The sequence below is a fragment of the Equus asinus genome, chromosome 26 (assembly GCF_041296235.1).
Source record: "Equus asinus isolate D_3611 breed Donkey chromosome 26, EquAss-T2T_v2, whole genome shotgun sequence".
Lineage (NCBI taxonomy): Eukaryota > Metazoa > Chordata > Mammalia > Perissodactyla > Equidae > Equus > Equus asinus.
This window is the reverse complement of record NC_091815.1, coordinates 41,314,547-41,342,212: the sequence shown is the minus strand read 5'-3', so window position 1 is coordinate 41,342,212 and position 27,666 is coordinate 41,314,547. Positions and strand designations below refer to the sequence as shown.

The window sequence follows — 27,666 nt, the reverse complement described above, 5'->3', positions numbered from 1 at the left end:
TTTGTGGTAATTCTTTCATAATATATGTTAACCATCATGCTACACACTTTAAATATATTTTATATTAAATATACATATAAATAATAAATATATTAAATACACATATGTATATAAGTACACATATGTACATATATGTATATAAGTAAATATACTTAAATATATTAAATAAACATATAAATATATTTCTCAATTATACCTCAATAAAGCAGAGTGGGTAGGAATTGGGGGGCAGGGAGAAGAGAAGGCAGAAACACTATAAAAAGTACCTCATAGAAAAGTCCTGAAAAATAGCCCATGGTCCAGGTAAGTAGTGATCATGACAATGCCTGCAATTCCTGGCACAGGCAGGTCCTAGGAAATGTCAGTCAAGGAAGGGAGCGAACCCTGTCACAAACACAGAGAAGTGCCATGGAGCTGGACACGTTCACCCAGCCACGGAGAGGGCAAGCAAGGCGCCATCCACTAGCCTCACTGCAAGACTACTGACCTGGAATCCTTCCCTGTGAGGGTTCAGTACAGAGGGTACTGGGGCTGCAGGGGAGAGAAGAGGGCGGTGCACACCCAGCCCTAGCAACACAGCACCACCCAGAAAGAAAGAGAAGGATGTAATTCCCACAGTTCACATGTGAGAAGGACAGAGCACCTCCTAGGGAAAAGGAGTGGGAGGAAATACAGAGCCTAGTCCAGGTCATGGGGAGGGAGAGGGCCTTACCCAGCGAGGATATGAGCGCAAAGTTCTCCAGCATCACACTGAAGTACAAGTGCCTCTAAGCTTCACCAAGGAGCCTCCACTCCTCCCAGGAGAAGTACACTGCAACGTCTCCAAAGGTCACACTGTCCTGTCAGGATGGGGACAGAGGAAACCATGAACTTTCTCCCTCTCAGAACCCACAAGCCCTCATCTCGCACATCTACTCCGCACTCTTCCTCCTCCAGAGCTCTCCACCTCAGAGGGGATACTAAGTCCTGCTGCCACTGACACCCGCTCTCCTCAGGGTCCCAATCATCACTGTGTTCAGCCCTCAGAAATAACAGGCAGGGGGACACACAGATGCCACCCAAGCTCTGGGCCTGGCCAGCAGGGCCCCATCCCTCCTGCAAAGCAACTTCCCTGCATTTCCCAGAGTGTAGCTACAAGACACAGCTAGCCGTGGGCTCATGCTTCACCCCTAAGTCCCCACTATACGGGCCTTGGGGCCCTCAGCTCACAATACCTACATAAAGGCAAATTATTATGGAGACACCACACTCTCATATCTTTAGTCCCCAGAGCTCTGCCACCTCCCTGCCCTACAATACAGGCATCACCTGGCACTCACCCGTGGACATGGCATGTGGCATCCAGAGAGCATTTCACAAACTCAAACACAATCCAGTACCTTCCCAGTCCTCGGATGGATCCCACAGCCAGGGAAAGCCCCAGATGCTGCTTTGAAGGCCTCCCCACCTGCCTCTGATCCTTGCTTCAAGATCAGCCACCGAGAACCACATGTGAATTTCAGATACTCATGACCCTTTTCCACTTCTGTCATGCACTTTCTGTCCCCTCAGCAGCCACAATCTGCCTCTCCCCACTTAATCTTCCTTAAAACCCCAGCCCATACAGTCTCCCTGCCAGGCACAGTGACTCTCACAAATGACTACATTCAACCCAGATCTTATCCACCACCAAGACTCGAACACCCCAGACCCCATCAGGGCTCAACACACAATGCTGGTGAATGTGAACAGTAGTGAATTCGCAGGAGCCCCAGTCTCACTGTCAACCTGTCTCATTTACTCCTCTGCCTCTGAAGTCATCTCCCACCCACTCATCCCATGGAAGCCTTGGCCACCTGCCAGATCATGCTCTCTCCCACACCCTTCCATGGCCACGGCCCTCCCTCACCTGTGTTTCTCATACTCAGGAACCTCAACCAGGTGCTAAGCAACAGAAACATTCCTCAGCATGCACCCCAGTCTTTCTGACTCGCCAACAGCATTATCACTATATCCCGCGTTCCACTTCGTGAATGTGATCCACAGCTCCGCCCGGGTCCACACAAGAGCCACAGTAGCCATTTGAGAGTCTCCATCCTGAACCCCTCCCCAGATTTCTAGACTTGGGTCTCCGGATGCCCACTTGACGCCTCCACTCACTGTTCTCTGAAACATGTCAGACTCTTAACACGGCCTGAATAAAACTTCTGATATTCCCAAGGAAAATAAACCTACCGACAACTTCCACATCCCACTTGATGGAGCTTCCATCCCTTCAGCGGCTACAACCCAAAACCCTGCAGTCATCCCTAACCTCTCCCTCAACTTTGTAGCTGTTAGTGCCATCAAGTCAATTCACACTCCTGGAGATCCTGTGTGCAGCAGAGCAGAACCCTGTCCAGTCTTGTTTGCTCCATCTTCTCATCTTCCAGCATTGTCATATCAGACGCTGCTCAGCTGCTATTCATACGATTTTCATGGCCAAGTTTTTTGGAAATGGGTGGCCAGGTCTTTCTTCGCAGCCTGTTTCAATCTGGAAGCTCCGCTGAAACCTGTCCACTATGGGTGACTCTGCTGGTATTTGAAGTACTGGTGGAACAGCTTTCAGCATCACAGCAACAAGTAGCTGCCACGATATAACATGTGACAGAAACACGGTGTGGTTCCCTGACAGGGAAACAAACCCAGACTGCCACAGTGAGAGCGCTGAATCAACTGCTAGACCACCGGGGCTGGCCCTCCCTCAACTACAACATCCTAAAATTGACTTGGCCCGTCTTTAAAAACGGACCTAGAATCCAAACTTTTCTCCCACCTCCGTGGCCACAACTCTGGTTCATCAACACCGGGATTACAGTAGTAGCCTCCTCCTGGGCTTTCTGCCTCCTCCATTAACCCCACAGTCTGTGCTCTTCTCTGCACGAGAAGGAGCCTGTTAAGACCTGGGTAACACCACCTACTTCCTCTTATCCAGACCTCTCATTATGTCCATAGTAGACACCCAACTTCTCAGGCGGCCACATTACAGGACTGATCCCTGACCCCCTGCTCTTTGTTCTTCACAGAATGGAGACCTGCTGTCCCCTGTCTCCAGCTCAGTCACACCTCCAAGCATTTGCACACGCTGGTATCCTGGGATAACCTTCCACACCTGTTTATACTGGTTATCAGAAATTGGAACACCTCCATGTCACCCTCGGCCTGCACTCAGGACACACGGCTTAGGGGTATCCTCAGGGTCCCCACACCCAAAAGCTGTGAATGCAGCAAGTGAAGAGTCTCAGGACGCCACAATCACGGACACCACACGGCTGGTGTTAATACCACTGAGGGGCTGGGACACCCTCTCCTTCCCTGTGCAGGTTCCATAAGAGCTTTTTGCGTCCCAAAACCTGTGGGGAGAGGCAGGCCACCAGGCTGGGCTCCACGTGCACACGCCTCCCCTGGACCCCACCCTGGGACCCGGTGACCTCGGGTTCACACACTGACCTCCGGGCCTCAGTCCTCAGAGCTGCCTCGGACCAGCTCTGCGCCCTCGGACCAGGACTCCGCTCCCTGCGCCTCCCCGGCCTCCTCACCCCTTCCCGTCTGTTCTTTCCGAGCAGCTTTGGAAAACATTTTTTTCTCTTTTTTTTTTTTGCTGAGGAAGTTTCGCCCTGAGCTAACATCTGTTGCCAATCTTCCTCTTTTTTGCTGAGGAAGTTTCGCCCTGAGCTAACATCTGTTGCCAATCTTCCTCTTTTTTGCTGAGGAAGTTTCGCCCTGAGCTAACGGCTGTTGCCAATCTTCCTCTTTGTTGCTGAGGAAGATTCTCCCTGAGCTAACATCTGTTGCCAATCTTCCTCTTTTTGTGTGTGAGCTGCGGCCAGCATAGCATGGCTGCTAACGATCGGTGTAGCTCCCCGCCCAGAACCGAATCCAGCGGCTGAAGTGGAGCGCGCCGAACTTAACCACTAGGCCACCGAGCCGGCCCTGGAGAACTTTTTAAACCCCAACACGCACCGCGTCCCTCTCCGTTCACAGCCCTCCCGGCTCCGGGGCCCTCGGACTGAAGGAGCAGCCCCTCCCCTGCCGGTCCAGGGGGGACCCCTCCTCACACTGTTCCCTGCGAACACAACGCGGACCCGGGGCCCGTCTGCCCGGGACCCTCGCCCGCAGCCCGGCCCCCGCCCGCAGCCACAGGCCCCACGAGCGCCTCCCCGGCCCGGCCCCGGGGCCTGGGCTGCAGGCCCGGGAGCAGCGCCCGCCCGAGGGCTGGAGCTCGGGCTGCGCTGCGGGCGGGGCGGGCCGGAGCCGAGCGCTCACCTGAGCCGGCTCCCTCCGCGCGGCCGCCGCCATCGGCCTCGGGGGCGGAGCGGGGCCGGGAGCGGCGGGAGACGAGGCGCCGGGCGCGGCGCTCCCTGGCCCGGGCCTGGCGCGGGGCCCCGGGCGGCGTCGCCGAGCCTCAGAGCCGCCTGGGCCACGGGGACGGCGACTCCTCGCGCGCTACCTCGGTTCCGCCTGGCCCTTCGGAACTTTTGACAAAGTGAACCAACCCACGAACACCAAAATGACCCCTCGAGGAGGACGCCCAAAGCCCCGCCTCAGCCGTGTGGCCAAATGGAAACGCCTTCCTTCTGAGCCGTCGTTGGCTGAGCGACGCAACTTTTCGTCGCAGAGAATTCTGGGTAATGTAGTGCCCACAGGCGGAGGCCGAGATAAAGAGGTTGCTCCGGGGCCTCCAGGGGAAAATGTGAAGATCTACCGCAGGGAACGTCGGGAAATGATGCTTCTCTCTCCAAGGGCGGAGGAGGGTCACCCATTCTTAAAGGGGCCATATGAGATTCTCGGAGACTGCTTTCTGCAACTGATCACCTAGACATTCAGGCCATGAATTAAGATGACAAATATTTCATGAGCGGTCATGGGAAACAAAGCAAATTTGCCCAAAACTCATGTGCCATTTTTCGCTCTAATACTGTTGTAAGTGTGGGCATCCAGGACCAGTTCAACTGACCCCATCCTATCAACACAGTAATTAAGAAATTGTCTTTTGGAAAACTTGCAAAGTCACGTAGCCAGAGCATGCCCAGAAGAAGAAATCTTGACCTGAAATAACCACAGAACCCAGATTCTCCTCCCCATGGAACTGAAAGCCAGGGACATGGCTGGAACTTAAAAGTTGCATTCTTATCAGAAGGGAGGGATCCATCATTCAGGAAGATCTGGTGTTAAAATACCTTCCCCACCTTACTATAATTGTTTGGAACCTCATCATAAATGTTTAGAACCTTACCATAAATGCTTGAAGCCTTCCAATCAAAACCTGTCTGGCTAGCATGTCCAAGTGCCAGCCTGTTTTACCTAACCTCTTAAGTTTCTCCCCAACCTTGAATCAGGAAGACAGATTTGAGGGTACACATTCCCCTGTCTCCCTGCAGCTCCATCTCGCAGAATAAAGCTGACTTCTCTTCCGAAAGGCTGATGCTGTAATTGTCTTGATTATGCCCATCTGGCAAGAAAACCCCAATTTTGAACAGTAACACTCATCCTTCAGAGGGACTACACAAAAGTTGTAATGCTTGCAGAGCCCAAATCTGTTTATAAACCACCCCATACAGTGAATAGAATCCCCAAGAAAAAGAGGACTGAAACAGTAAGGCCTTTCTTATCCTACAATCCAAATCAACGTGTGGCAGGTAGTTGTTAGGTTGGTGACTTGGGAGCTAGAAAAACTCTTCACAAATGTCACCTGACACCAACATTTCCCTGAAAAGGTAGTCCTTCTTGGAAAGGTGCTGGTAGAATTCATTAGGTATCCTCTAGGACAAAACTGGGTGAAGTCCATGCCCCAGCCACTCAGAGAGAAGGGAATGTGGAAGCCTGAGGGCTCAGGCTACTCCTAATTTGTTCCAATACCTGAGAGAACAGAGGTCAGCTTCCCTGAGCACAGTGGGGTGGTGACTGATGCACACTGTGTGGACCTGCCAGGTGGTAGAGATGAAATGGCTTCAACAACAGAAACGTAATGACGTAAATCTGAGAAGGCCCCTCGGCAAGGTAGAAAGTGCAACACAACTACTCATGCTTCCCACATAAATTAGACTTACGGGGAATCTCCCCTGGATGTTTGGATGTACGAGATTCAAATCAGTCTGATGACTAGTCACAGAGGCTTTGCTCCACTTTTGTTATACTGAACAAAGTAATTGCATATTCCCTGCACAACTAAGGTCTTTCTCCAGCGTGAAGTCTCCAATGATGATTGAGGGTGGGGCTGCAGCAAAAAGATTTCCCACACTCACTACACACCTAACACCTTTCTCCATTGTGGACACCCTGGTCCTGAACAAGACTGCATTTGCAGCTGAAGGCTTTCTTGCATTCGCTCCATTTGTGATGACATTTTCTGCTACCCCACATTCAATGATTTTGTTTGGCCTCTCCCTGGTGTGAGTGGCCTGCTTATGGAGATATCCCAGGTGGCCAGGAAGTCCTTCCCAGCCTCCACACAGGTAAAGGGTTCCTGGATGCATGGAATTTGCAGCTCTTCACAATGAGGCCCTGTCCTTGTTGCTTCTGAAGTTTTTCACCAATGTGCTACTCCTGGTAACATTGATGGTTTGCACTGAAATAAAATTGCTTGGTACAGGGTGCTCTCTTATACACACTTTCTGCCCACCATGTTTTCCATGGTGCTCAGTCAAATGTAAAAGTGTATTTCAAGATGGAGAGACACATTTCATGTGGTGGATGTATGGATGAAGGGACCTGCCTTTGGAGTCCTGACCTGAGCCACTCTTTCTACAGAAACACTGTTCAGAAGGTAGCTCTGTGTTCTCTGCTCTGCACCAAACCTGAAAGCAAAGAAGTGACAGTGAAGTACGTGTTGATGGTGGTGGGAGGAATGAGTCTACACTGACACATTGAATTACATCCAACTGAATTACTCCATTGAATTACGTCCAGGAATGAGGAATGGGATTCTTTTCAAGAAGTGGGAGGGGGGGTCTAGTTGTGCATTACTGGGCCTATAAGGTCACAGAATGGTAGAGGCTTCACCAGGATTAGGGCACAAGGACAGGGCGTGGCACGGGGAGACAAGACAGATTTGTAACTCCTTCCTCCACCAAAGGCTTTCGCAGGAACTTGTGTGCTGGATACACCTAAGGCTGTGCAGAGGCCTGTCAAAGCCCAGGAAAACCCAATTGCAACAAATTAGCAGAAGTTCAAGGCCAATTTAAGGATATGTTCACACCTCAGGGCACAACATTTGTGGGCCAGTGTTGGAGAGCACTGCAGAAGGAGTGGGGAGAGAAACGAGTCAGATGTGGAGTCCAGAGAGGTGGAGATTTTCCTGGGCTGGAAGTCACACAAGAAATGACAAGCAGTAGAATTGACAAGTTAGCAAAGTGTCAGTATGGGGAAGAAAGGTAGAAATGGGGTGTGGCCACTGGCAGTGGCACCAAAGCTGTGGTTGAACAGGACAGGCTCTTGCTATGATCTAAACATTTGCCTGACGTCACACCCTCCACAGCTACCACTCACCAAGGACAGGTCCCCTCTGAGCCCGCCCTGCCATGGCTGGAGTCATGTCCATCCTGTGAAGCACAGAGGACTCTTCCCCTGGGCTCTAGTTTGGCAGCTACGTGGGACATGGAGGACACAAGTACTGAAGGAAAATCTGAACAGGTGAGTGGGCAGCACTCATCCAGAACAACTCAGCACACAATGGACCACAGGAAAGAGGTCTAAACACTACAAAGAGAACCAAGCAGGAGGTCTTGAAAAAAAGCTCATGGTCCAGGGAAGTAGTGACCATGTAAACGCAAGTAATTCCTGGCACAAACCAGCACGAGGAAACGTCAGCTAAAGGAAGGGAGAAACCTGGGGTACAGAGGTGCCATGGATCTGGACACAGTCACTGGCCAGGCAGAGGCAAGCAAACTAGGCTCTATTAGGCTCACCGTAAACTTCTGATCCAGAATCTTTCCCTATGGGGCTTCAGGGCAGCAGAGGCAGGGCTGCAGGGGAGGGGAGAGGCCAGTGCAAGCAACCCAGCCCTATCAACCCCAGCACCTTCCCAGGGAAATGGGGAAGGAAGCAGTGCCCATGGTCCTAATGTGAGAAGGACAGAGCACCCCCCAGGGAAAGCAGAATCGGGGGGTGGAGGATGTACAACCTAGACCAGGTCACTGGGGAGGGTGTGAGTGCCTTGCCCAACGAGGATACTAGGATATAAGTGATAAGTTCTTCAGAATCACCTCGCGGTACAGGTGTCTCTGAGCTCATCAAGGTACCCCACCCCTCCCAGAAATACACAAGCGTGTCCTCACATGTCATAGCACCTGACATAATGGGGACAGATGAGATGAGGAGCAGCCTCTCTGAGGACCCACGTCCATACTCACCTTCCTCCAGAGCTCAGCATCTCAGAGGAGGTGCCAGTCCTTGGTGCCACTGATGCCCACGCTCTCCTCATGGTCCCATGAACACCCTGCTCAGTCCTCAGCAACAAGAGGCAGGAGGGCAGATAGACTCTGTCTAAGCAGTAGGCCTGGACTGCAGGGCCCAACCCCTCCTGCCAGGCAATAACCCTGGGGCCCCCAAGATCATGACTCCCAGACACAAGGCAACCTGGCTTCTCAATTCCACCTCAGTCCCCAACAGGAAGGCCCTGGGGCCATCAGCTCACACTTCCTCTCGATGTGCACATCATTCTGTAGACCATCTCTCTCACATGTCCAGACACCAGAGTCACCCTCCAACAGCCACCTCCCCGCCCCACCCCATAGGTGTCTCCCTGGACCCACCCATGGACTTGGCACATGGCATCCAGAGAGTCCTTGACAAATTCACACACGATCCAGCACAACCCCCGACCTCTGATAGATCCCAATGCCAGGGAAAGCCCTGAATGCTTCTTTGGAGGCCTCTCCACCTGCCCCTGATCCCTTCTTCAATATGTGCCACCCAGTACCACATGTGAGTTTGAGACCCCATGACCCTCTTCCACTTCTGTGCTGAACTTGCTGTCTCCTCAGCAGCCACAACCCACTCCTCTCCTCAAAACCTTCATTTAAATCCCAGCCCCACTGGTCCCCATGACAGGTGTAGTGACTCTCACAGAAGACAACCTTTGCCCCTGACCTTATCCACCAGCAAGACTGAAACACCTCAGACCCCAAGAAAGCTCACCACACAATTTTATTGATTCCATACAGTGGTGAATAACAGTAGCCCAGACTCAATATCATCTTGTCTCAATTACTCCTATGCCTCTGCAACCATCTCATGTCCACTCATCCCATGGGAGCATTGGTCACCTGCCAGACCATCCTCCCATTCACCTCCCCTCTTTGTGACTACTAATCTCCCTCATCTGTGTTTGTGCCCACCACCCCGAGTAAGAGACCCACTCCTTGGCACCACCTCCTTCTTCCTGACCTACTAATAGCATTGCCACCATGATGTAAATTCCCCTCCTAAATGTGATCCAGAGCTCCACCTTGGCCTGCACAATAGCCACCACTTTTGGATGTCTCCAGCCAGAACCCCTCCCCAGATTTCCAGAACTATATGTCTAGCTGCCCACTTCATGACTTCTCTCAGAGTTCTCTAAAACATCTGACTCTTCACAGGGCCAAAGCAAAATTCCTCATATTCCCAGTGAAAATTAGTATAACACCAACTTCCCATCCCAGTTGATGGGGCTTCCATCCCTTCAGCTGCTAGGACCAAAAACCCTTGGGTCATCTCTGACTCCTCCTTATGTCTCCCTCACCTAAAACATCCAAGAATCTACTTGGCCCTTCTAAAAAACTTGACCTACAATCCAAATGTTTCTCCTACCTCCACAGCTACCACTCTGATTCATCAGCACTCACCTGGACTATTGCAATGGCCTCTTCCTGGGCTCCCTGCCTCCTCCCTTAACCCCATACATAATCTGCTCTCAGATTTTAATTTGATGGTTTAGTAGTTTTGTCACGCTGTAGTAGTCACACCTTGCATAGTGAGGGTGTGACTCAGACCCTGTTACTTTATCAAAGCCACAACCTACAATACATGTGAAGAAAAAAAAAGTCATTCTGATAGTTTTAAAAACCAATTCTCAGAGTGGAACTTTCTTTACACTTAGACAAATTAGAATTAAGTTTTGGAGTCTAACAGACGTGGGGCACCGTCAGAGGCACAAAAAAAATCTTCATATCGTATGTGCGCTTTTAAAAAATGCAGGAAATGAACAACAGATGACTTTGAGGATCTTGAGTTAGGCCAGATTTCAAAGTCAATATTTCTGACAACAATGAAAAGATTGCACATTTCAAAGTAAAGGCATCCCATTCGGAAGCCATCTAGGTAAGCCACGGAGCACTTACTATAACTTGTAGCCTGTGAAACCTGTTACTGAACCAAAGTGGGTCTGCTTCTTGGTGAGTTGAAATCAAAGGCTTCACCAGAAGTAGTTATCAGACAAAGTATAATTTATTTGCAGTAAATAAGGAGACCACAGGTAATTATTTCCAAAGCTGTGGCTCCCTAAGCAGGGGACTTTTATTTCAGATGGGGAATGAATAGTCAAAAGTGAAGTTCCGTCGTCACATGTAGAGGCGGGTATTCACCTGGGCAGGTGCAGTTTGAAAACAGGCTTCCACATACATCACATGTTATGGCAATAAGGACTAAGCTCCTCCTGGGGTGGAGATCTTAACATTAAAATGAGGCAAAGGTAACTCTTGGCACTTCTTGGCCATCTGCACAGGCGTTGCTCTTGTGATGGGGTTTGAATTGGTTCAGGGCAGTTGGTGATAGAATCTCTTAACATAACTGAGAAACAGTTAAGTGCTTCCAAAACCTCCTTTGAGTTGCTTGGGGCAGTTGGTCCATGACAAAACTACTAAACCATCAAATTAAGATATTCAAGGAAAACATGCAGATTCTCAATTTGCTATTGGAATATAGTCTTCTTTTGAAAAGAAGCAGCTCTCATTATGGGAAATAATGTTGCTATTGAATTTATCATAGATAATAAATGTAACATATCAGCATGATTTATCATTCATAACATCCGTGTTACCTAAATATTGGATTGAAATGCTATTTAGACAATTATGTGTTTCATATTTACTGACATTAAACAGTAATTTACATGATTAAGTATTAAAATTAAAACAATATTAATTTTCAAATCAATTTTGTGTAAAGCAGTCATCACAGAATTACATTTAGTCACATATTGTACATTTAACCACAGAGATGACTTTTCAATGACCCAGTATTATGTTCATAAATTAGTCATAATTAAAGACAATTATTTAACTTTGGATAATAAAGAAGAAATAAAAATTCAGCTCTTTGAATGTTGCCATTATGTGCCAATGACCATCAAATTTTTCTAAAAATTGTTTTCATTTCATAAAAAAATTCCAAAATATTCCTTTAATACTTGCAACTGAAGTTTAATGGTGGTTAAATTTAATGATCAACAAAATAAATTTATTTCAATTGAATTTCTTAAAAGAAATCTGATCATTTCACCCACGTGAATAAACACTCAGTGACACATTGTGTCTCGTCTGGAAAGTTTTTATATCTTCATGTCCATCAAGACCTGGCAGAAAAAAGGATCACTATTTCCCCTGCTTTATCTTACACACACACTGACAGGAGATTTGCACATATTGAGGTATATGGGGTAACTATTCAGGTCCTGCTTGAAATAAAGAAGTCTGACCTATAGCGTATCAAACACATATTGTACATCTGCTTTAACCATGAAAGAATGCACTCTCTCAATATAAGAATATACACTTCCCCTCTTGGTAATGCCCTACTAGTAACTCCCTATTGGTAATGACCTTCTTAGGCCCTTTCCCTGTATCAGGATCCTATTGATCGGCTAATATGCAAATGAATACCTCTTTGAAACTTTGATGATATATATCCTGGGCACGTTTAATGTATGTTCTTTGTTCTAAAAAGATATGCAAATATACTGAAACCCAAGCATCTCCACAACACTTTCTTCTTTTCTGGAAAAGACCTCCCTGGGTTATAATACTCACTTTGGCTCAAGTAAAACTCATCTAATTTCTCTTATCTATAGAATGGTTATTGGTTGTTTTGCATTGACAACACACACACACACACACACACACACTATTCTTAAACTCTACAATTCTTTGAAGTCTTGAAAAACGTCCACAATCTAGATATTCCTAGGCTTTTTTTCATCTGTTTGAAAGAAACTTCACCCAATATGCTTAGAAAATGCAAATAAATCTTTTGGATATCAGCTTACAGTTCAGATCAGCAGTGAGTTTTGTAAGGGTAAATACAAATCCGAAAAAGGAAAAATAAATCCCTGAGGAAAAAGGGAAAGCCACTCCACACGCTCAACACTTTTCTTGGAGTATTTGGTTTAGAAAATTTGTAATTGTGAATTCTTCCTTTGCCCCTTGGATATATGTATAAATATTTAAGATTCTTGCCAGATTTACAACCCAGGAATCTTTTTCTTGAAGACCCGAGGACATCTCTGAAATATAATCATGGGAAAAGCTTGGGTCATGTCTCCCAGTCTCCATGGGACAGTAGGAGCCTAACTTCAGCAGGAGCCTGGGTCCAACTTACAAAATTCCCTCCTGCCATAAAGACATAAGAAGTTTATTTTTCCTTAGGATAAAGGCAACTGGCAAATACCAGTGGCGACTCTAATTATGAGGTGAATTTAAGACGGACTGTGTATGACAAACGGTGCTGTCAAGTCCTCTTACCTGAGGGCTAGCTATTGTTGATCTTGAGAACATGTGATCCTGGGTTGTATCTGCCTGACTATGCACAAGGCTGAGAGTTCTTACAGACCTTGTGGTCTCTCTGGTGGGTTGCCCATGATGCGCATCACATCCTGGTTTCATGCTTATTCAACAAGATAACTGTTTTCTACTTGTGTGGGGAGGTTTTGTGGGTCAGCAGAGATTTTGTTTATAATTATATTTCCCCAACAGTTTCTACCTCAGAACTCCAAAACACCAAAAATTCCTGACATGGCATTATCATGAAATTCTCAAATTTCAGTAGAGAATGCCACTACCATTCTAGAAAGTCATCTTTGAGTAATTATTATTTTTAGACTTTTTATTGTGGTAAAATAGACATAATATAAAATTGGCCATCTTAACCATTTTAGGTATAGAATTCTGTGGGATCAAGTACATTCACGTTGTTGTGCAACTCTCAGCACTATCCATCTCTAGAACTTTTACATCACCCCAAACTGAGCCTCCAAACTCGGGAGACAAACATCCCCATTCCCCTCTCCCCTCAGCCCCAGGTAACTAGTCCTCTACTTTGTGTCTCTACGAGTTTGACTACTCTAGATCCCTCATACAAACAGAATCATACGAGAGCTGTCTTTTCTTGTCTAGCTTGTTTTACTTAGCATAATAGCTTCAAAGTTCATCCATGTTGTAGCATGTGTCAGAATTTAATTCATTTTTAAGGCCAAATAATAACCTGCTGTATGTATACACCACATTTTGTTCATCCCATTCATCCATCCGTGGACATCAGATTGTTTCACATTTGGCTGTTGTGAATAATGCTCCTGTGAACACTATGGTACAAACATCTGTTTGAATCTCTGCTTTCCATTCTTTTCAGTATAGTGGAATTGCTGTATCATATGGTAATTCTAAGTTTAATTTTTTCAGGAACTGCCATACATTTGAGTAATTATTTATACCATGTTCATGTTTTGCCAGTCAACTAAGAATTATGAGGTCATAGTTGCTATAATTTTTATTCAATCCTGAATCTCAAAGTCCTTGCATGTAAGCCCACAAATGTTGAGAAAAGCACTCCAATAAATGGTGGGATGTTCTGGAGAGAACTTATGGCCCAGAGACCATGCTTGGAGCATTTGTGTTCTTTGTCCAGCAGACAAAGCAAAACTCTGAGATACAGGTATGACTGAAAAGGAACACAAAGGGGCTGAATGTTGGGAAGTCTAAGACACCAAGACAGAGGTGTTCATCAGCCAGGGGTGTGGGTTCTCAATCTGGGTCATCCAAAATGATAGAATACCTGCTAGAGAGTGCAAGGTGACAAACATGCTCACCAGGGTCAGGATGGTGCGTGTGGCTCTGGCCTCATGGGCGGGTCTGGGGGAAAGTCTGTTGCGGTGAATGTGTTGGACTCGCTGCTTGTGCCTGTGCAGGACAAGGACCATGGAGCCACTATGAGACCCAAACACACACCATCAGTGGAGGCGTAAATGACTGCAGATACGCAGAATACCAGTTTCTCAGGAATGGGTGATGAACAGTTCCTGTAAACATTTTCCACACTCGTGTTTTTGCTGTTCTTTGGGCCAATTACATTCACAGTAATCACCATATTTCACAAGAGAAGTAGGATCCAGCAGATGGAACAGCAGAAGCCAATGAACATTGTGGATCTCACTCTGAGCTCCAGCCACCCAGAGAAACTGGGGCAAAGCTTATTGGCCTGGAAGCCACTGAGGAGGCAGATGGTGCTGAGGGAAACGCCTCTGGCCACTCTGTGTAAATAGAAGACAAATTTACATCCAGCATCACTGAGAAAAGATTTCAATCCAAAAGCCACCGCTGTCTGAGGGATCCCTTTTAGAGAAAAGAACTAGGTTGTTAGCTAAGATCAGCTGGTTGAGAATCAGCTCTGTGGGTCTCAAGACATGTGCATTGAGCAAAATAACATTATAAAGACAAAGGAGTGAACAATTTGCAAGGATTCCAGCACCAGTCTGAGTGAGGAAGGTAAGACCCCACTTTAAGCTAATAGAAACCCATCCGTCCGTGTAGAGATGATGCAGTTTGATTTTATTTAAATCAGAGGAATCTGGAGACTGAAACAGAAAGCTGAGTTATTCTCATAACATCCAGGAAGTGCCTTTTTTCAAAAAACCCATTATTCCCAGTGAATCTGAACATAAAGGATGACTTCTGGTTTCTGGTCCTGCACATAGGGGCTTGAAAATCACCATTCCAATGTTACAGAAAGTAAAAAGCTAAACAGACTAGAAAATCAACAACTCTTCTTGGATCTGTAACAGAGGGTAGGACACAGGGCAAACCGCTGCCCCCAAGATTAGAGAGACATGGGTGACACATGGAGTCATGGACCAGCGGAGGAGAGAAACTCCTAAGCAGAAGCTGCCATGGGAACCAGTGCTGGGCTGGAAACCTGAACTGTAATTGGCGAATTGCTGGAGGCCCAGTGCTGACAACTCTGAGAGTTAGAGACTCCAGGGGCCCAGTCATAAGGGAGCCCCCCAATACTGAGAGATTTACCTCCAGGAGCTCGACCAGATTCACATGGTAAATATGAAGAAAAAACCATCGATTAGTTGTCAATGTTGATTGCAAACTCTAGGGAAACATCTAAAAACAGTTAAAAAAGAAGTATAACTGATATGCTAAGGAAGGAGACAAAATGAAATCACATAGAATGCTCAAATAAAACCACAAAAGGTAGAAAGAGCATAGAAGGCAAAAATAGGAAGAAAGAACAAGGGCAACAAATGAACATGAAGAACAGACCCTTCGGAACCACGAATCTATTTCCTGCAGCATCATTTCTAAACGACAAAGATTGGAAACCTCCTAGCTTCACTCAGTGTGGGACAGAATGAATCCTGACACCGACCCCCCATGGAACCTGGAAGCTGAGCCGCTGTGAGGACGTTCTCTTTACTGTTGCCCTGATGGGGTATTCCATGATGCCCAAAGAAACAAAAAGAAACTCTCAGAACATCCTGTGTCATTAGCTTTATGTTACTAAGAACCAGAGAGAAATATGCATTCATATGTTTTTTTGTGTGTATGTCTATATCTTTGTATTCAAAAACTGGAAGAGGGGCCAGCTGGTGGCACAGCAGTTAAGTTCGCACGTTACGCTTTGGTGGTGCCAGGTTCGCCGATTCGGATCCTCGGTGCAGACGTATGCACTGCTTGTCAAGCCATGCTGTGCCAGGTGTCCCACATATAAAGTAGAGGAAGATGGGCAAGGATGTTAGCGCACGGCCAGTCTTCCTCAGCAGAAAGAAGAGGATTGGCTGTAGATGTTAGCTCAGGCTAATCTTCCTCAAAAAAAAAAAAAACAAAAACTGGAAGAATAATCGTTTTTTTTTGCAGGGAAGGATTTGCCTGAGTTAACATCTGCTGCCAAGCTTCCCTTTTTTTTTTTCTCCTGAAAGCCCCAGTGCCTGATTGTATAACCTAGCCATAAGTCCTTCTAGTTCTATGTGAGCCTCACCACAGCTTGGCGACTGACAGATGGGTGGAGTGGTTCTGCCACCGGAATTCGAATTCAGGACACTGAAGCAGTGAGAGTGCAGAACTTTAACCACTAGGCCATCAGTGCTGGCTCAAGGATAAATTTTAAAAAGTCTAAAAATGGGTACCTGTGAGGAAGAGAGGAAAGTGCCGAGGAGATAAGATGAAGTTCAACTACTCTGACTGTATCTTGGTTTGGTCTAGAAGTTTATACATATTTTTCTCAAATACATAAATTGCCAAAAATATTTTCAAATATAATTCATAAACCTAAAGAGAAAACCAAAAAAAAAAGAGAAGGAAATAAACATAACTTTATTCTCCAAATTAGGGTCTAACTAAGCAAAGACAAAATATTTCCACTGAATTTTAAGGAAAATTATTTGAATATATGTTCTGCTTTAATAAAAAATTAGACAAAATAAAAGTAAAATGTTTAGGTAATAATATTGTGAATAGATATAATGAGTAATTCACTTCCAAATTTTATATATGCATGTATATAGTGAAAATATATATATATATTTATGGAAAGCAACCCAAGTTTCCTGAAGAAACTGCTGGATCCACATCTAGAGCAGGCAGTGCAGGGGAGGAGCTCAGAACCTTCCTGCACAAGAAAGCAGAGGGGCCACCAAAGACCACCAGGTTCATGGGAACAGAACAGAAAGGTTGGCATGAAGGAGTCCCACTGGCAAAGGGTGGGATGTTTATGGCACCAAGTAATATTTGTAATGATTAAAACAAATGAATATATACAAACATATGTTTAATACTGCAAAACAAATCCTCATATTTGGGGAATGGTAAGGAACCAAATCACTACAATGAAAAAGTAGAAATAAAGAGGAAGGATCAAGATCTTTCTTTCCTTTCAGAACTATACCTCAGGAAACTTTCTCTTCTTGGTAGATGGTTTCCACCCAACAGAGGCAAAGGGTCAGCTCACCTGGATCATCCTTATCCTGAGCATACAGCCACTTAACATCAATGGTTATCAAACCCTTTAGGAGCCAGTCAATGGTGAATATCCTACTGGAAGGATATTATATTTTTGGTGATGCAAAAAGAAGTAGACATGAACACCTATGAATGAGTCCACCTGAATGTTAGGTTAAGTAGAATATCTGTTTAAGGAATTATGGGGCAAAAAAGTCATGTATAAAGATACCTCAAGGAGGCAGTAAGCCAAGTCAGAATAAGGAGAGTTCTATATGGTAAATGACCTCTTCAATGAAACAAAATATTTCATGATAAAAGGAGGAGGGTATCTGTAAAATATAACAAAATCAAGGGACATATAAATATGATATAAGGGTTAGAAAACTGGTTGAATGCTGATTCAAACAAAATATTCTGAATAGGGCCGTTCCGGTGGCACAGCAGTTAAGTTTGCACGTTCTGCTTCTCAATGGCCTGGGGTTCGCTGGTTCGGATCCCGGGTGCGGACATGGCACTGCTTGGCACCCCATGCTGAGGTAGGCGTCCCACATATAAAGTAGAGGAAGATGGGCATGGATGTTAGCTCAGGGCCAGGCTTCTTCAGCAAAAAGAGGAAGACTGGCAGTAGTTAGCTCAGGGCTAATCTTCCTCAAAAAAAAAAAAATCTGAATATTTAATAAACACAGGCAAATTTTAACAACGACCAGGTACTTGATGATACCAAAGAATTAATATGTTTATGGAGGATAAGGTACTGTAAACAAGAAAAAGAAAAATGTCTTTGTCTTTTAGAGAACTCAATGATGTATTTAGAGATGCAATTATACGGCTGCTAGGATTTGCTTGAACTTAAGTAATTCCTGGAGGAGAACTGGGTGCAATTAGACAGAAGATGAGTTGAGCCCTGGATCGGTCCTGGTGGAGCTGGTTATACATTGACATAGTCTATTATATCACCTCCCCATCCTTTGTAGATGTCTGGAAATTTCCATATTAATGTTTAAAAATTCTTATTTCAATATTTAACAAATATTGAGAAGTTGTTTTCTATTTGCTGCAACTTTTTTTTTTTTCTCCTGGGCGTTGTAATTGTTTACTGTGCGTCACTTAGCCTGCAATTTTCAGATAGTGTTATGGTGAATTGCAGTCTATTTTTATTACTATATTTCTGTTGTTTTTTGGAAGCCAGACTGAAAAATTTAAATGCCTTCTCTATTTAGAGAGACAAATCAAAGGAAAGAGGCCAGCCATGGTGGCAAAACAAGAAAACTCAGAATGCAAGGCCCAAGGAAATGGGTGGTTGCTCCCAGTTCCAAGTTTTTGTCGACATTTGTGTTACCACTTCATCAAATCTAGATTATTTTTTAAAAAATCATTAATTAAAAAGAAACCCATACACCTAACTGAATTAGAAAAAGAACAAACAAAGCCCAAAGTCAGCAGGAGAGAAATAATAAAAATCAGAGCAGAAATAAATGCTATTGAAACAAAAAAGGCAGTACAAAGAATCCATGAAACAAAGAGCTGGTTCTTTGAGAAGATAAATAAAATTGGCAAGCCCCCTAGCCAGATTTACAAATAAAAAAAGAGAGAAAGCTCAGATAAATAAAATTAAAAGTGAAAGAGTAGAAGTAACAGCAGACACCACAGAAATACAACAGATTATAAGAGAATACTACAAAAGACTATATGCCAACAAAATGGATAATCCAGAGGAAATGGATAAATACTTAGACTCTTACAACCTCCCAAAGCTGAGTCAAGAAGAAACAGACAATCTGAACACACAGATCAATGGAACAGAAGTGAAAGCCCAGAAATAAAACCGCACATCTACAGACAGCTAATCTTTGACAAAGGTGCCAAGAACATACAATGGAGAAAAGATAGTCTCTTCAACAAATGGTGTCGGGAAAACTGGACAGCCACATGAAAAAGAATGAAAGTAGCCCATTATCTCATGCCCTACACAAAAATAAACTCAAAATGGATCACAGACTTGAAGATAAGTCCTGAAACCATAAAACTCCTGGAAGATAATATAGGTAGTACACTCTTTGACATCAACCTAAAAAGGACCCTTTTGAATACTATGTCTTCTCAGACAAGGGAAACAAAAGAAAAAATAAACAAGTGGGACTTCATCAGACTAAAGAGCTTCTGCAAGGCAAAAGAAACTAGAATCAAAACAAAGAGACAACACACGAATTGGGAGAAAACATTTGCAAATCATACATCTGACAAGGCGTTAATCTCCATAATATATAAGGAACTCACACAACTGAACAGTAAAAAAACAAACAACCCGATCAAAAAACGGGTAGAGGAGATGAACAGCCTTTTTTCCAAGGAAGATATACAGATGGCCAGTAAACACATGAAAAGATGTTCAACATCACTAATCATAAGGGAAATGCAAATCAAAACTACACTGAGATACCACCTTACGTCTGTTAAAATGGCTATAATCACTAAGACTAAAAATAACAAATGTTGGAGAGGGTGTGGAGAGAAGGGAACCCTCATACACTGCTGGTAGGAATGCAAACTGGTGCAGCCACTATGGAAAACAGTATGGAGATTCCTCAAAAAGCTAAAAATAAAAATACCACATGACCCAGCTATCCTACTACTGGGTATCTACCCAAACAATTTGAAATCAACAATCCAAAGTAACATATGCACCTGTATGTTCATTGCAGCATTATTCACAATAGCCAAGGCATGGAACAATCCAAGTGCCCATCTACTGATGATTGGATAAAGAAGACGTGGTATATACAATGGAATACTACTCAGCCATAAAGAAGACAAAATTGTGCCATTAGCAACAACATGGAAGGATCTGGAGGGAATTATGCTAAGTGAAATAAGGCAGACTGAGAAAGACAAACACCAGATGATTTTACTCATATGTGGAATATGGACAAACTCACAGACAAAGAAAACAGTTCAGTGGTTACCAGGGGAAGGGGGGTGGGGGGTGGGCACTGGGCGTGAAAGGGAGCTCTTACATGGTGACAGTCAAGAAATAATGTACAACTGAAATCTCACATTGATGTAAACTATTATGAACTCAATAAAAACCCCCCAAAAACCGAATTTCTGGGCCAGCCCAGTGGCATAGCAGTTAGGTTTGCACACTCTGCTTTGGTGGCCTGGAGTTCGCTGGTTTGGATCCTGGGCAAGGACCTATGCACTGCTTATCAAGTCATGCTGTGGTGACATCCCACATATAAAACAGAGGAAGATGGGCACAGATCTTAGCTCAGGGCCAATCTTCCTCAGCAAAAAGGGGAGGATTGGTGGTGGATGTTAGCTCAGGGCTAATCTTCCTCAAAAAAAAAATCCTTAGTTAAAAAAGAAAACAAGTTTCGGGGCTGACTCAGTGGCATAGTGGTTATGTTCACATGCTCTGCTTTGGTGGCCCGGGGTTCATGGGTTCAGATCCTGGGTGCAGATCTACACACTGCTCATCAAGCCATGCCATGGTGGCATCCCACATACCAAACAGAAGAAGATTGGCACAGATGTTAGCTCAGGGCCAATCTTCCTCAAAGAAAAAAATACAACAACAAAATCCCACAAGAAACAAATTTCCATTTAAAACCCAAAGCAAACAGACAAAACGCATCTACTGTTTAGGTGAGACTTAACTCCCGCTTCCAGACCTCAGTAACAGATAAAGCTGTGGTTTCTTAAGGGAGCACTACCTCTTGTACAACTGTCATTTTTTCCAACACCAAAAGCCACCCTTTTAAGTATTAGAGTGGTTATAATTAGCAGCATGTGAAACTTGTTCAGAAATAAGACCACATGTTGAAATCCAGTATTTTTAAAATTCTGTATCCAGTATCTCTAGCAGGGACAATCCAGAAAGCAAAAGTACAACCACACTGAATTCCATGGCAATCACACACTTACCTTTTAACCTGTGGAGATGACTCAGTTGAAATATTGCTAAATAAATTGCTAATTAGTAAATGGAATAAAATGAATCATTAATATTTATGAGTTTAGAAAATGCACAAATGCTAGGTAAAATGAATAATTTGCAAATTTTTCTCTCTAGAGACAGTGTTATATTTGCACATATGATGAAAAAAGTGCTTTGAGAAAGTGTGTGCAAATATAGGGAACAACCACATAATTAAATAAATATGGAATAAATATTTCAAGAAAATGAGGAACTGAAAATAAGATCTAAAGAAGTTCAGAGAGAAACAATTATCTTGCATGGAGTGCTTTGACATTTTAAATATTTTGATCAACTAAAAATCAGTGTGTATAAAGCATGTAATTTATAACTAAATGCAACATTCCCAAATATCCTGTACTGGAAAAAAGAAGAAGACAAAGGCGAAGACGAAGACGAAGAAGAAGAAGATAGGAAATGAAACTGAGGGTAATGGAATAGCCCTGACAATTTTTTTTTTAATTACAAATACAGCTTGTTTATAGCGAACCAAGGATATAGAACAGAGAATCCAAAAAGTAATTTTAAGTATTTGATAGGCAGGCAGATAGGAAAATAGATACAGAGATAGAAAAGTCATTAGATCTATTAATTTTCTTAATTTTTAAAAACAGAAAGGTAAGACTTAAGGCATAAAAAATATTAGGAACTTAGTGTATAATTAAAAATGAGATAAAAATTAGTTGCAGAAAGTTTATTAAATACATGGTATAAAAATATGGACCCAGTTGGACAATTGGGAAATTTTTAGTGCATACCACTGAGATAAATAAATATATTCATATACTGGCATATGAACACACAAAATAATGTAGATTAATCATATAAGAATGTGTGTAGGGGCCGGCCCCGTAGCTGAGTGGTTAAGTCCGCACGCTCCGCTTCAGCTGCCCAGGGTTTGGATCCTGGCCATGGACATGGCACCACTCATTAGGCCATGTTGAGGCTGCATCCCACATGCCGCAACTAGAAGGACCCATGACTAAAAAGACACAACTATGTATCCCGGGGCTTTAGGAGAAAAAGGAAAAATGAAATCTTTAAAAAAAACAAACCAAGAACTGTCTTTATTTTTGCAATACTATCTTACTTGTTTACTTTAGTAATTAAGTTATTAAATTACAATAAGTGATTTACCCTGCATTAAAATTTGGAAAATAGTAGAATCTAGATGAAGTACAGATTAGTTAAAAGAAACAGGTGCTAAAAAATTAAAAATGTTTCTGGAATGATACACAATAATCAATAACAGATTAACCTCAGTGTGAGTTATAGAAGATGGAGAGAAAAGTGGATGAGAAAAGAATATGCACTTCATGTATATGCACAAAAATCTGTTCAAATTTTTCTTAGGACTAAAGTAAAAGGTTTGTTACAACAAATTGAAAGTGTAGTAGAAATTGATCAAAAATCCAAATAAGAGAAGGAGGAGAAGGCCCTGAGAAATTATAAAGGAGTCATAAAATAGATTTGAATTATACACAGGCCAGACAATTGAGTAAGAAAGAGAACAGCTAAATTTGGGTAAATATTTTCAAACAAGAAACTATCCGAATCCTGGACCAGCTGTGGTTGAGGACCCTGGTGCCCTTTAAGAACGGCGCTCATTTAGGGAAAAACAAAGGCCTTTCTCCTTCCCTCCTCAAAGCGTCCTGCGGAGGCCCAGTTCGGGACCACCGGGCACATCCTGCTGCCCGCGCGGTGACAGGCGCGCGCCCGCCCCGCAGCTCTTCCCGTTTGGAGCAGGCGGAGCTTTCGCCGCTGGAAGACCGAGCCGGCTGACAGCTTCGGACACGCGGCGGATCTGGGGCAGACGCAGAGGATCGCAGGCTGTCACCGCACTTCTAATCTGGTTACAGGGCGGAGTCGCGGGAAGACGTTCACACGTTTGTAATCCCCGATCATTCCTGCTCCCTAAGCCTGGCAGTCTCTCTCACTTTAAACAAAAACGAGATTTCTATTTCACTGCATGGGAGACACAGTTCACCTTCCTCACACCCATCCCAGAAGTGTTCTCAGAAATTACTGGTGCCAGAAAGCGCGTGCTGCTCCGCAGAACCCAGAGTCAAGGAGATGGAGGTGACCGGTTTTGCACTGATCACAGAAAGTTCTCACAGACACACCATCACAGCCAAGCAAGCAGGACACGCCAGCACAGATGTCCCGAAAGTCCTCTGTCGCAGGTGCCATCAGACACCAGGTGTGTAAGCAGAAGCCAAGCGCTGAGCACACTGGCAGCATCTTGTGAGCAGGAGCAGGGGCTGAGAGGGAGGGGTCTGCGCTCAGGGAGAGGATTCCAGATGGGCGCTCACAGACAAGGTGCAGGGAGACATCAGGCCCCCTGGGACAGGAGGTGAGAGTGACTGCGTCTCATGAACCCTCAGAAAATGTCACTCCTGCATGTCTTTTTCTGTGTTCAGCTTCAACCAAGGGGGTGGGGAGAGAAGTCATGTCCACACCGTATTTCTCAGGAGGTTTCTAGAGAAACATTCTGCTTTCCTGGGAATCCGGCTCTCTGTCTAAAAAGATGGCCCACTTACCAAATGCCGTTGCTTGCTGGGACAGTAGCCACCATGGTCACGCCCTGAGCACAAGTGCAAAGGGGGCATCTTATCCCCGAGATGAGGCTGGGACACATTGAGGTCACCTCCCTGCTGGGGACTGATTTTCCTTTCCCCTGGAAGTGCAGGGACAGTGTCTGCATGGGGAGTGGAAATTTTTCCAGAAAAATAACTGTGAAATGTGCAAATTACTAAAGGTGATTAGGAACCATTTGTCGTGATTAAGCAATTAGAGAGAAGACAGAGACTGAGAACTGGGCAGGGAAAACACCTCTCAGGGGCCTGGACAAGACCAGGTGACAGTGACAGGGAGACAGGGACACTGAGGTCTGGGAAGGGAGAGAAGGAAGCTGAGAGCAAGGCTGTGCATTGTTTCTTGCCAACCAGAGGGGTTCTGCCCCCAAAATATGATTATTTTTCAATTCTGATAAGTTTGCACTGTGGCAGCCTGGAAGGGAGAAGGAAAGAAAGAATCCATTAGGACAAAATGGCTGAGAGTTAGAAATGACCTTGGGGAAAGTGAAAGTGCAGAAGCCTTTCCTCACAGCTTCAGTAGGCACTGGTCAAGCATCACTGTCTGTCACGTGTTGTTCTTGGTGTCTGAGAGGGACCAGGAAAAATGACTTACAAAGACTTGCCTCTACTGAGCCAATATTATAGTGGAGAAAGATGGACAATAACAAATAATAAATAAAGTCTTCAATATGTTACAAGATGGTAAGTGCTTTCGAAGAAAAAAAAAGAGCTGGGTTAGCGGATGAGCAGGACCGAGGGGATGATGCACCATCACCTGGGAGTAATGGGTGCCCTCATGCACAAGTGACTGTTTCAGTCAGTGCTTGAGAAAAGATGGAGGAGTAAGCCAGGCAGATGTCTTGTGTATATCACCTCAACCCAGGAAGCAGCAGTGTCATGTCCCAGGCAAAGCCAAGGGCCAGTGCACATGGAACCAGGTGTGAGACAGAGTGTAAGGAGGAGGTCGAGAAAAACATGGGAGAAAGACCTGTAAGTAAGGCTGTCTAGATTTCTATAAGAATTTTGAATTTTCTCCAAGTAAAATGGGAGCCGTCACAGGATTTGACCAAAATACAGACACTACATGATTCATCCACTGAAAGGTTCATGTTGACTGATGAATGGAGAATATGCTGCCAAGAAGAAGGGAAGGAAGAGGAAGAACAGTCAGACAACCAATGAGCAAACCTAGGGAAGAGAAGATGGTGGCTCTGTCCAGGCTGGTTGCAGAGACAGTGATGGAAAGTGGCCCCACTGGGGATACACTGTAGGGACAGAGCCAGCAGGACGTCTGTAGGACTGGATGTGGGGAGTGAGAGCAAGAATGAATCAAGAATGGTCCCTGGTTTGTGGGCTCAGCAACTGGAAGGATGAAGTTGGCCTCAACTGAGGGTGGGAAGGCTGTGGCCAGGGCAGCTCACATTCCTGTGAAAATCACACAAGCAAGTGAAAAATACTCCTCAGTTTGAATGCATGTTTTCTTCCCAATTAAAGCATAGTAGGTAGTTGTATAGTGTCCTATGTAACAGTCATATCATATTATGAACATCTTACCTTCAATAGAAAGTGTTATGAGTGAGTGTTATTTTATTCATTTTTTAACTGGTGAGACATGGTGTTAAGCTTCTGCAGCCTCACCGCTTATCAACCCTCTCCATTCACAGAAACCTCAGCCTCCTATGTCTCCTCGCCTTCTTTGAATATTCTATTGTTGACACAAAATAACCAATAACCATTCTAGAGATAGGAGAAATAAGGTGAATTTTACTTGAGCTGGAGTGAGGATTACAACCTGGGAAGGCCTTTTCCAGAAAGGAGGAAAGTGTTCTGGAGAAGCATGGTTTTCAGTACAGTCTTATATCTTTTTAGAACAAAAAAACATACATTTAACACACCCAGAATACATTTTCATTGAAGCTTCAAAGAGGTATTCAGTTGCAAATTAGTAGGTCAACATGACCCTGATATCAGGAAAGGGACTAATAAGGGAGTTACCAATAGTTGTTACCTATACTAGCACAGGAGGGGAAATATGCATTCTTGTCTTAAGATAGTGACTTCTTCAATGGTTAAAGCAGATGTACAATGTATGTTTGATAGGCCTTAAATCAGGCTTTTTAGTTCAAGCCAAATCAGTTTTGAAACTGAATAACTACCCCATATACCTCAATATGTGGAAATCTCTTGACATTTCCCCTTTTGATCAATAATCTTTGGCTAGAAAGCGTTGATAAGCAAAACATTGTCCCTTGGTGCTAGGGTGGTTGCTGCCTGTCCTGGTCCATCATGTCTCTCAATGCTAGGATTTTATTTCATTGATTTGTCCAGTTATCCATGTTGACGGGGAAATAGTAGGATATAGTGCACAGGCATAGAGGGATATATTAACAGGGGAAGCATTTCATAGGTTATATAATTTGTCAATTATTTAGATTATTGCACATACATTGTACATATGCTTTTATGTGACTTCCTATAGTTAAATTGTTTATAACAATCATAGAACAGATAATTCAACACTTGAAATTATTAGCTTGAATATGAAGTCTTAGATGTAGTCTTAATCAGAAAAGGAAATTCATCCAGGGTTGCAAGATCAATTGACCATCTCAAGTCACTGAGCAATCATTACCCTAGCCTGCATGCCAGTCTTATAACACTAAGTAAAAAAAAAAAACAAAACTAAACTAATTATTTTGAATATTATGACTAATACAAGAAATCCAAGTAATCATAGAAATAGGGATTGCAATCCAGATCACAAAAGAGAGTCAATACCAGAAGGGAGCCAACTAAACAAATCAAGACTAGGTGTAGGGTTGCTTAGGGCATTCATCTACCTTTTATGTGCTTTAGCAGAGATGACTCATTGGAGGAGTCATCAGATATAAAAACACAACATTCAGTTTGAATGATTGCACATGTACCATCTTGGGATGCAGTTAATACATCTAAAGCCATTCTATTTTGAAGGACAGACTTTCTCATCATGATCTGTCAGTATTCAATAAGGCTATTCCTGCTTGACTATCATTAAGGGCTTATTGGGTAAATTTAGTCAGGGCTTCCATACATGATGTGACATCTAGCCCCAAGGAAGGAACAAGTATAGCCGCTAGGTGGTGGTACCAGTGGGACACTGAACAAGCCCATCTGGCCTTAAGGAGTGGAAGATTGGCAATAGTTATTAGTTCAGGATGAATCCTTCCCTGCATCCAAGGGAAACCCAGCTTGCAGTGTTCTAGCCATCTGGGTGGTAGCCAAGGCCAGAGGTTTGTTCCACCTAACCACTGGCCTTCAAGACCAGTCTGTTCCAAACCAATCACTTGCTTTAAGTATGATAGTATTGTGAAAGCCTTAAATGGACAAAATAAGCTAAGCATTACAAGGGTTTAAATGAAGAGATAAAAGCTTGGGAATACAGGCCTGGTACAGAGTCTTGGGACAGCTGTCTACAACAGATGCTGTCTTCTTCTCCTGATTTGGAGGTATTTTTCTTGGTCAGTTGAAGTCAAGTGTCAGAAACAGGAGTTAAAATCCACTCAGGTGGAGACTTCTTTAATGAGAAATGTGAATCCATGAGTCTAAGTTCTTTAATTTTGCAGTGCACGGATTGGTTAAAAGTACCCGTCATGGTTCTTTCCACTGGGGCTGCAGAGAGTCTTTTATCTGGTGCCTCTTCCAATAAACAAATTCTCCAGTTTGTAGTCCATGATCCTTAAGATCTTTGTCTCCAAGGAGCTCTTTGTGAAAGAAAGCACCTACCAACCTTTCATTTCTCTTAAGCACCTCAATTAGACCCTGGCAACAATGTAATATATCTCCCTTAAGCAAAGTTGGTTCATACATTTCCTCATCTCATTGCATAGGCCATCCTGTTATTATTTCAAAAGGAGAC

The 27,666-nt window shown here is 44.2% G+C and overlaps 1 protein-coding gene across 8 annotated transcripts in view; it reads right to left on the bottom strand.

Moving 5' to 3' along the window:
- Positions 1-5,661, bottom strand: part of LOC106825602 (zinc finger protein 850-like) — a 44,582-nt gene extending 38,921 nt beyond the window's left edge. The window contains exons 1-3 of one of the 8 annotated variants that reach the window (XM_070498247.1): positions 4,285-4,585; positions 713-839; positions 267-384 (exon numbers count right to left, since the gene is read on the bottom strand). The gene's annotated coding sequence lies outside the window, so the exon portion shown is untranslated. Of the gene's footprint in view, positions 1-266; positions 385-712; positions 840-3,468; positions 4,090-4,284 lie in introns of those variants that run through there. The other 7 variants (XR_011498366.1, XR_011498367.1, XR_011498368.1 and 4 more) reach the window with 7 other exon arrangements.
- Between the last annotated feature and the right edge of the window lie 22,005 nt (positions 5,662-27,666).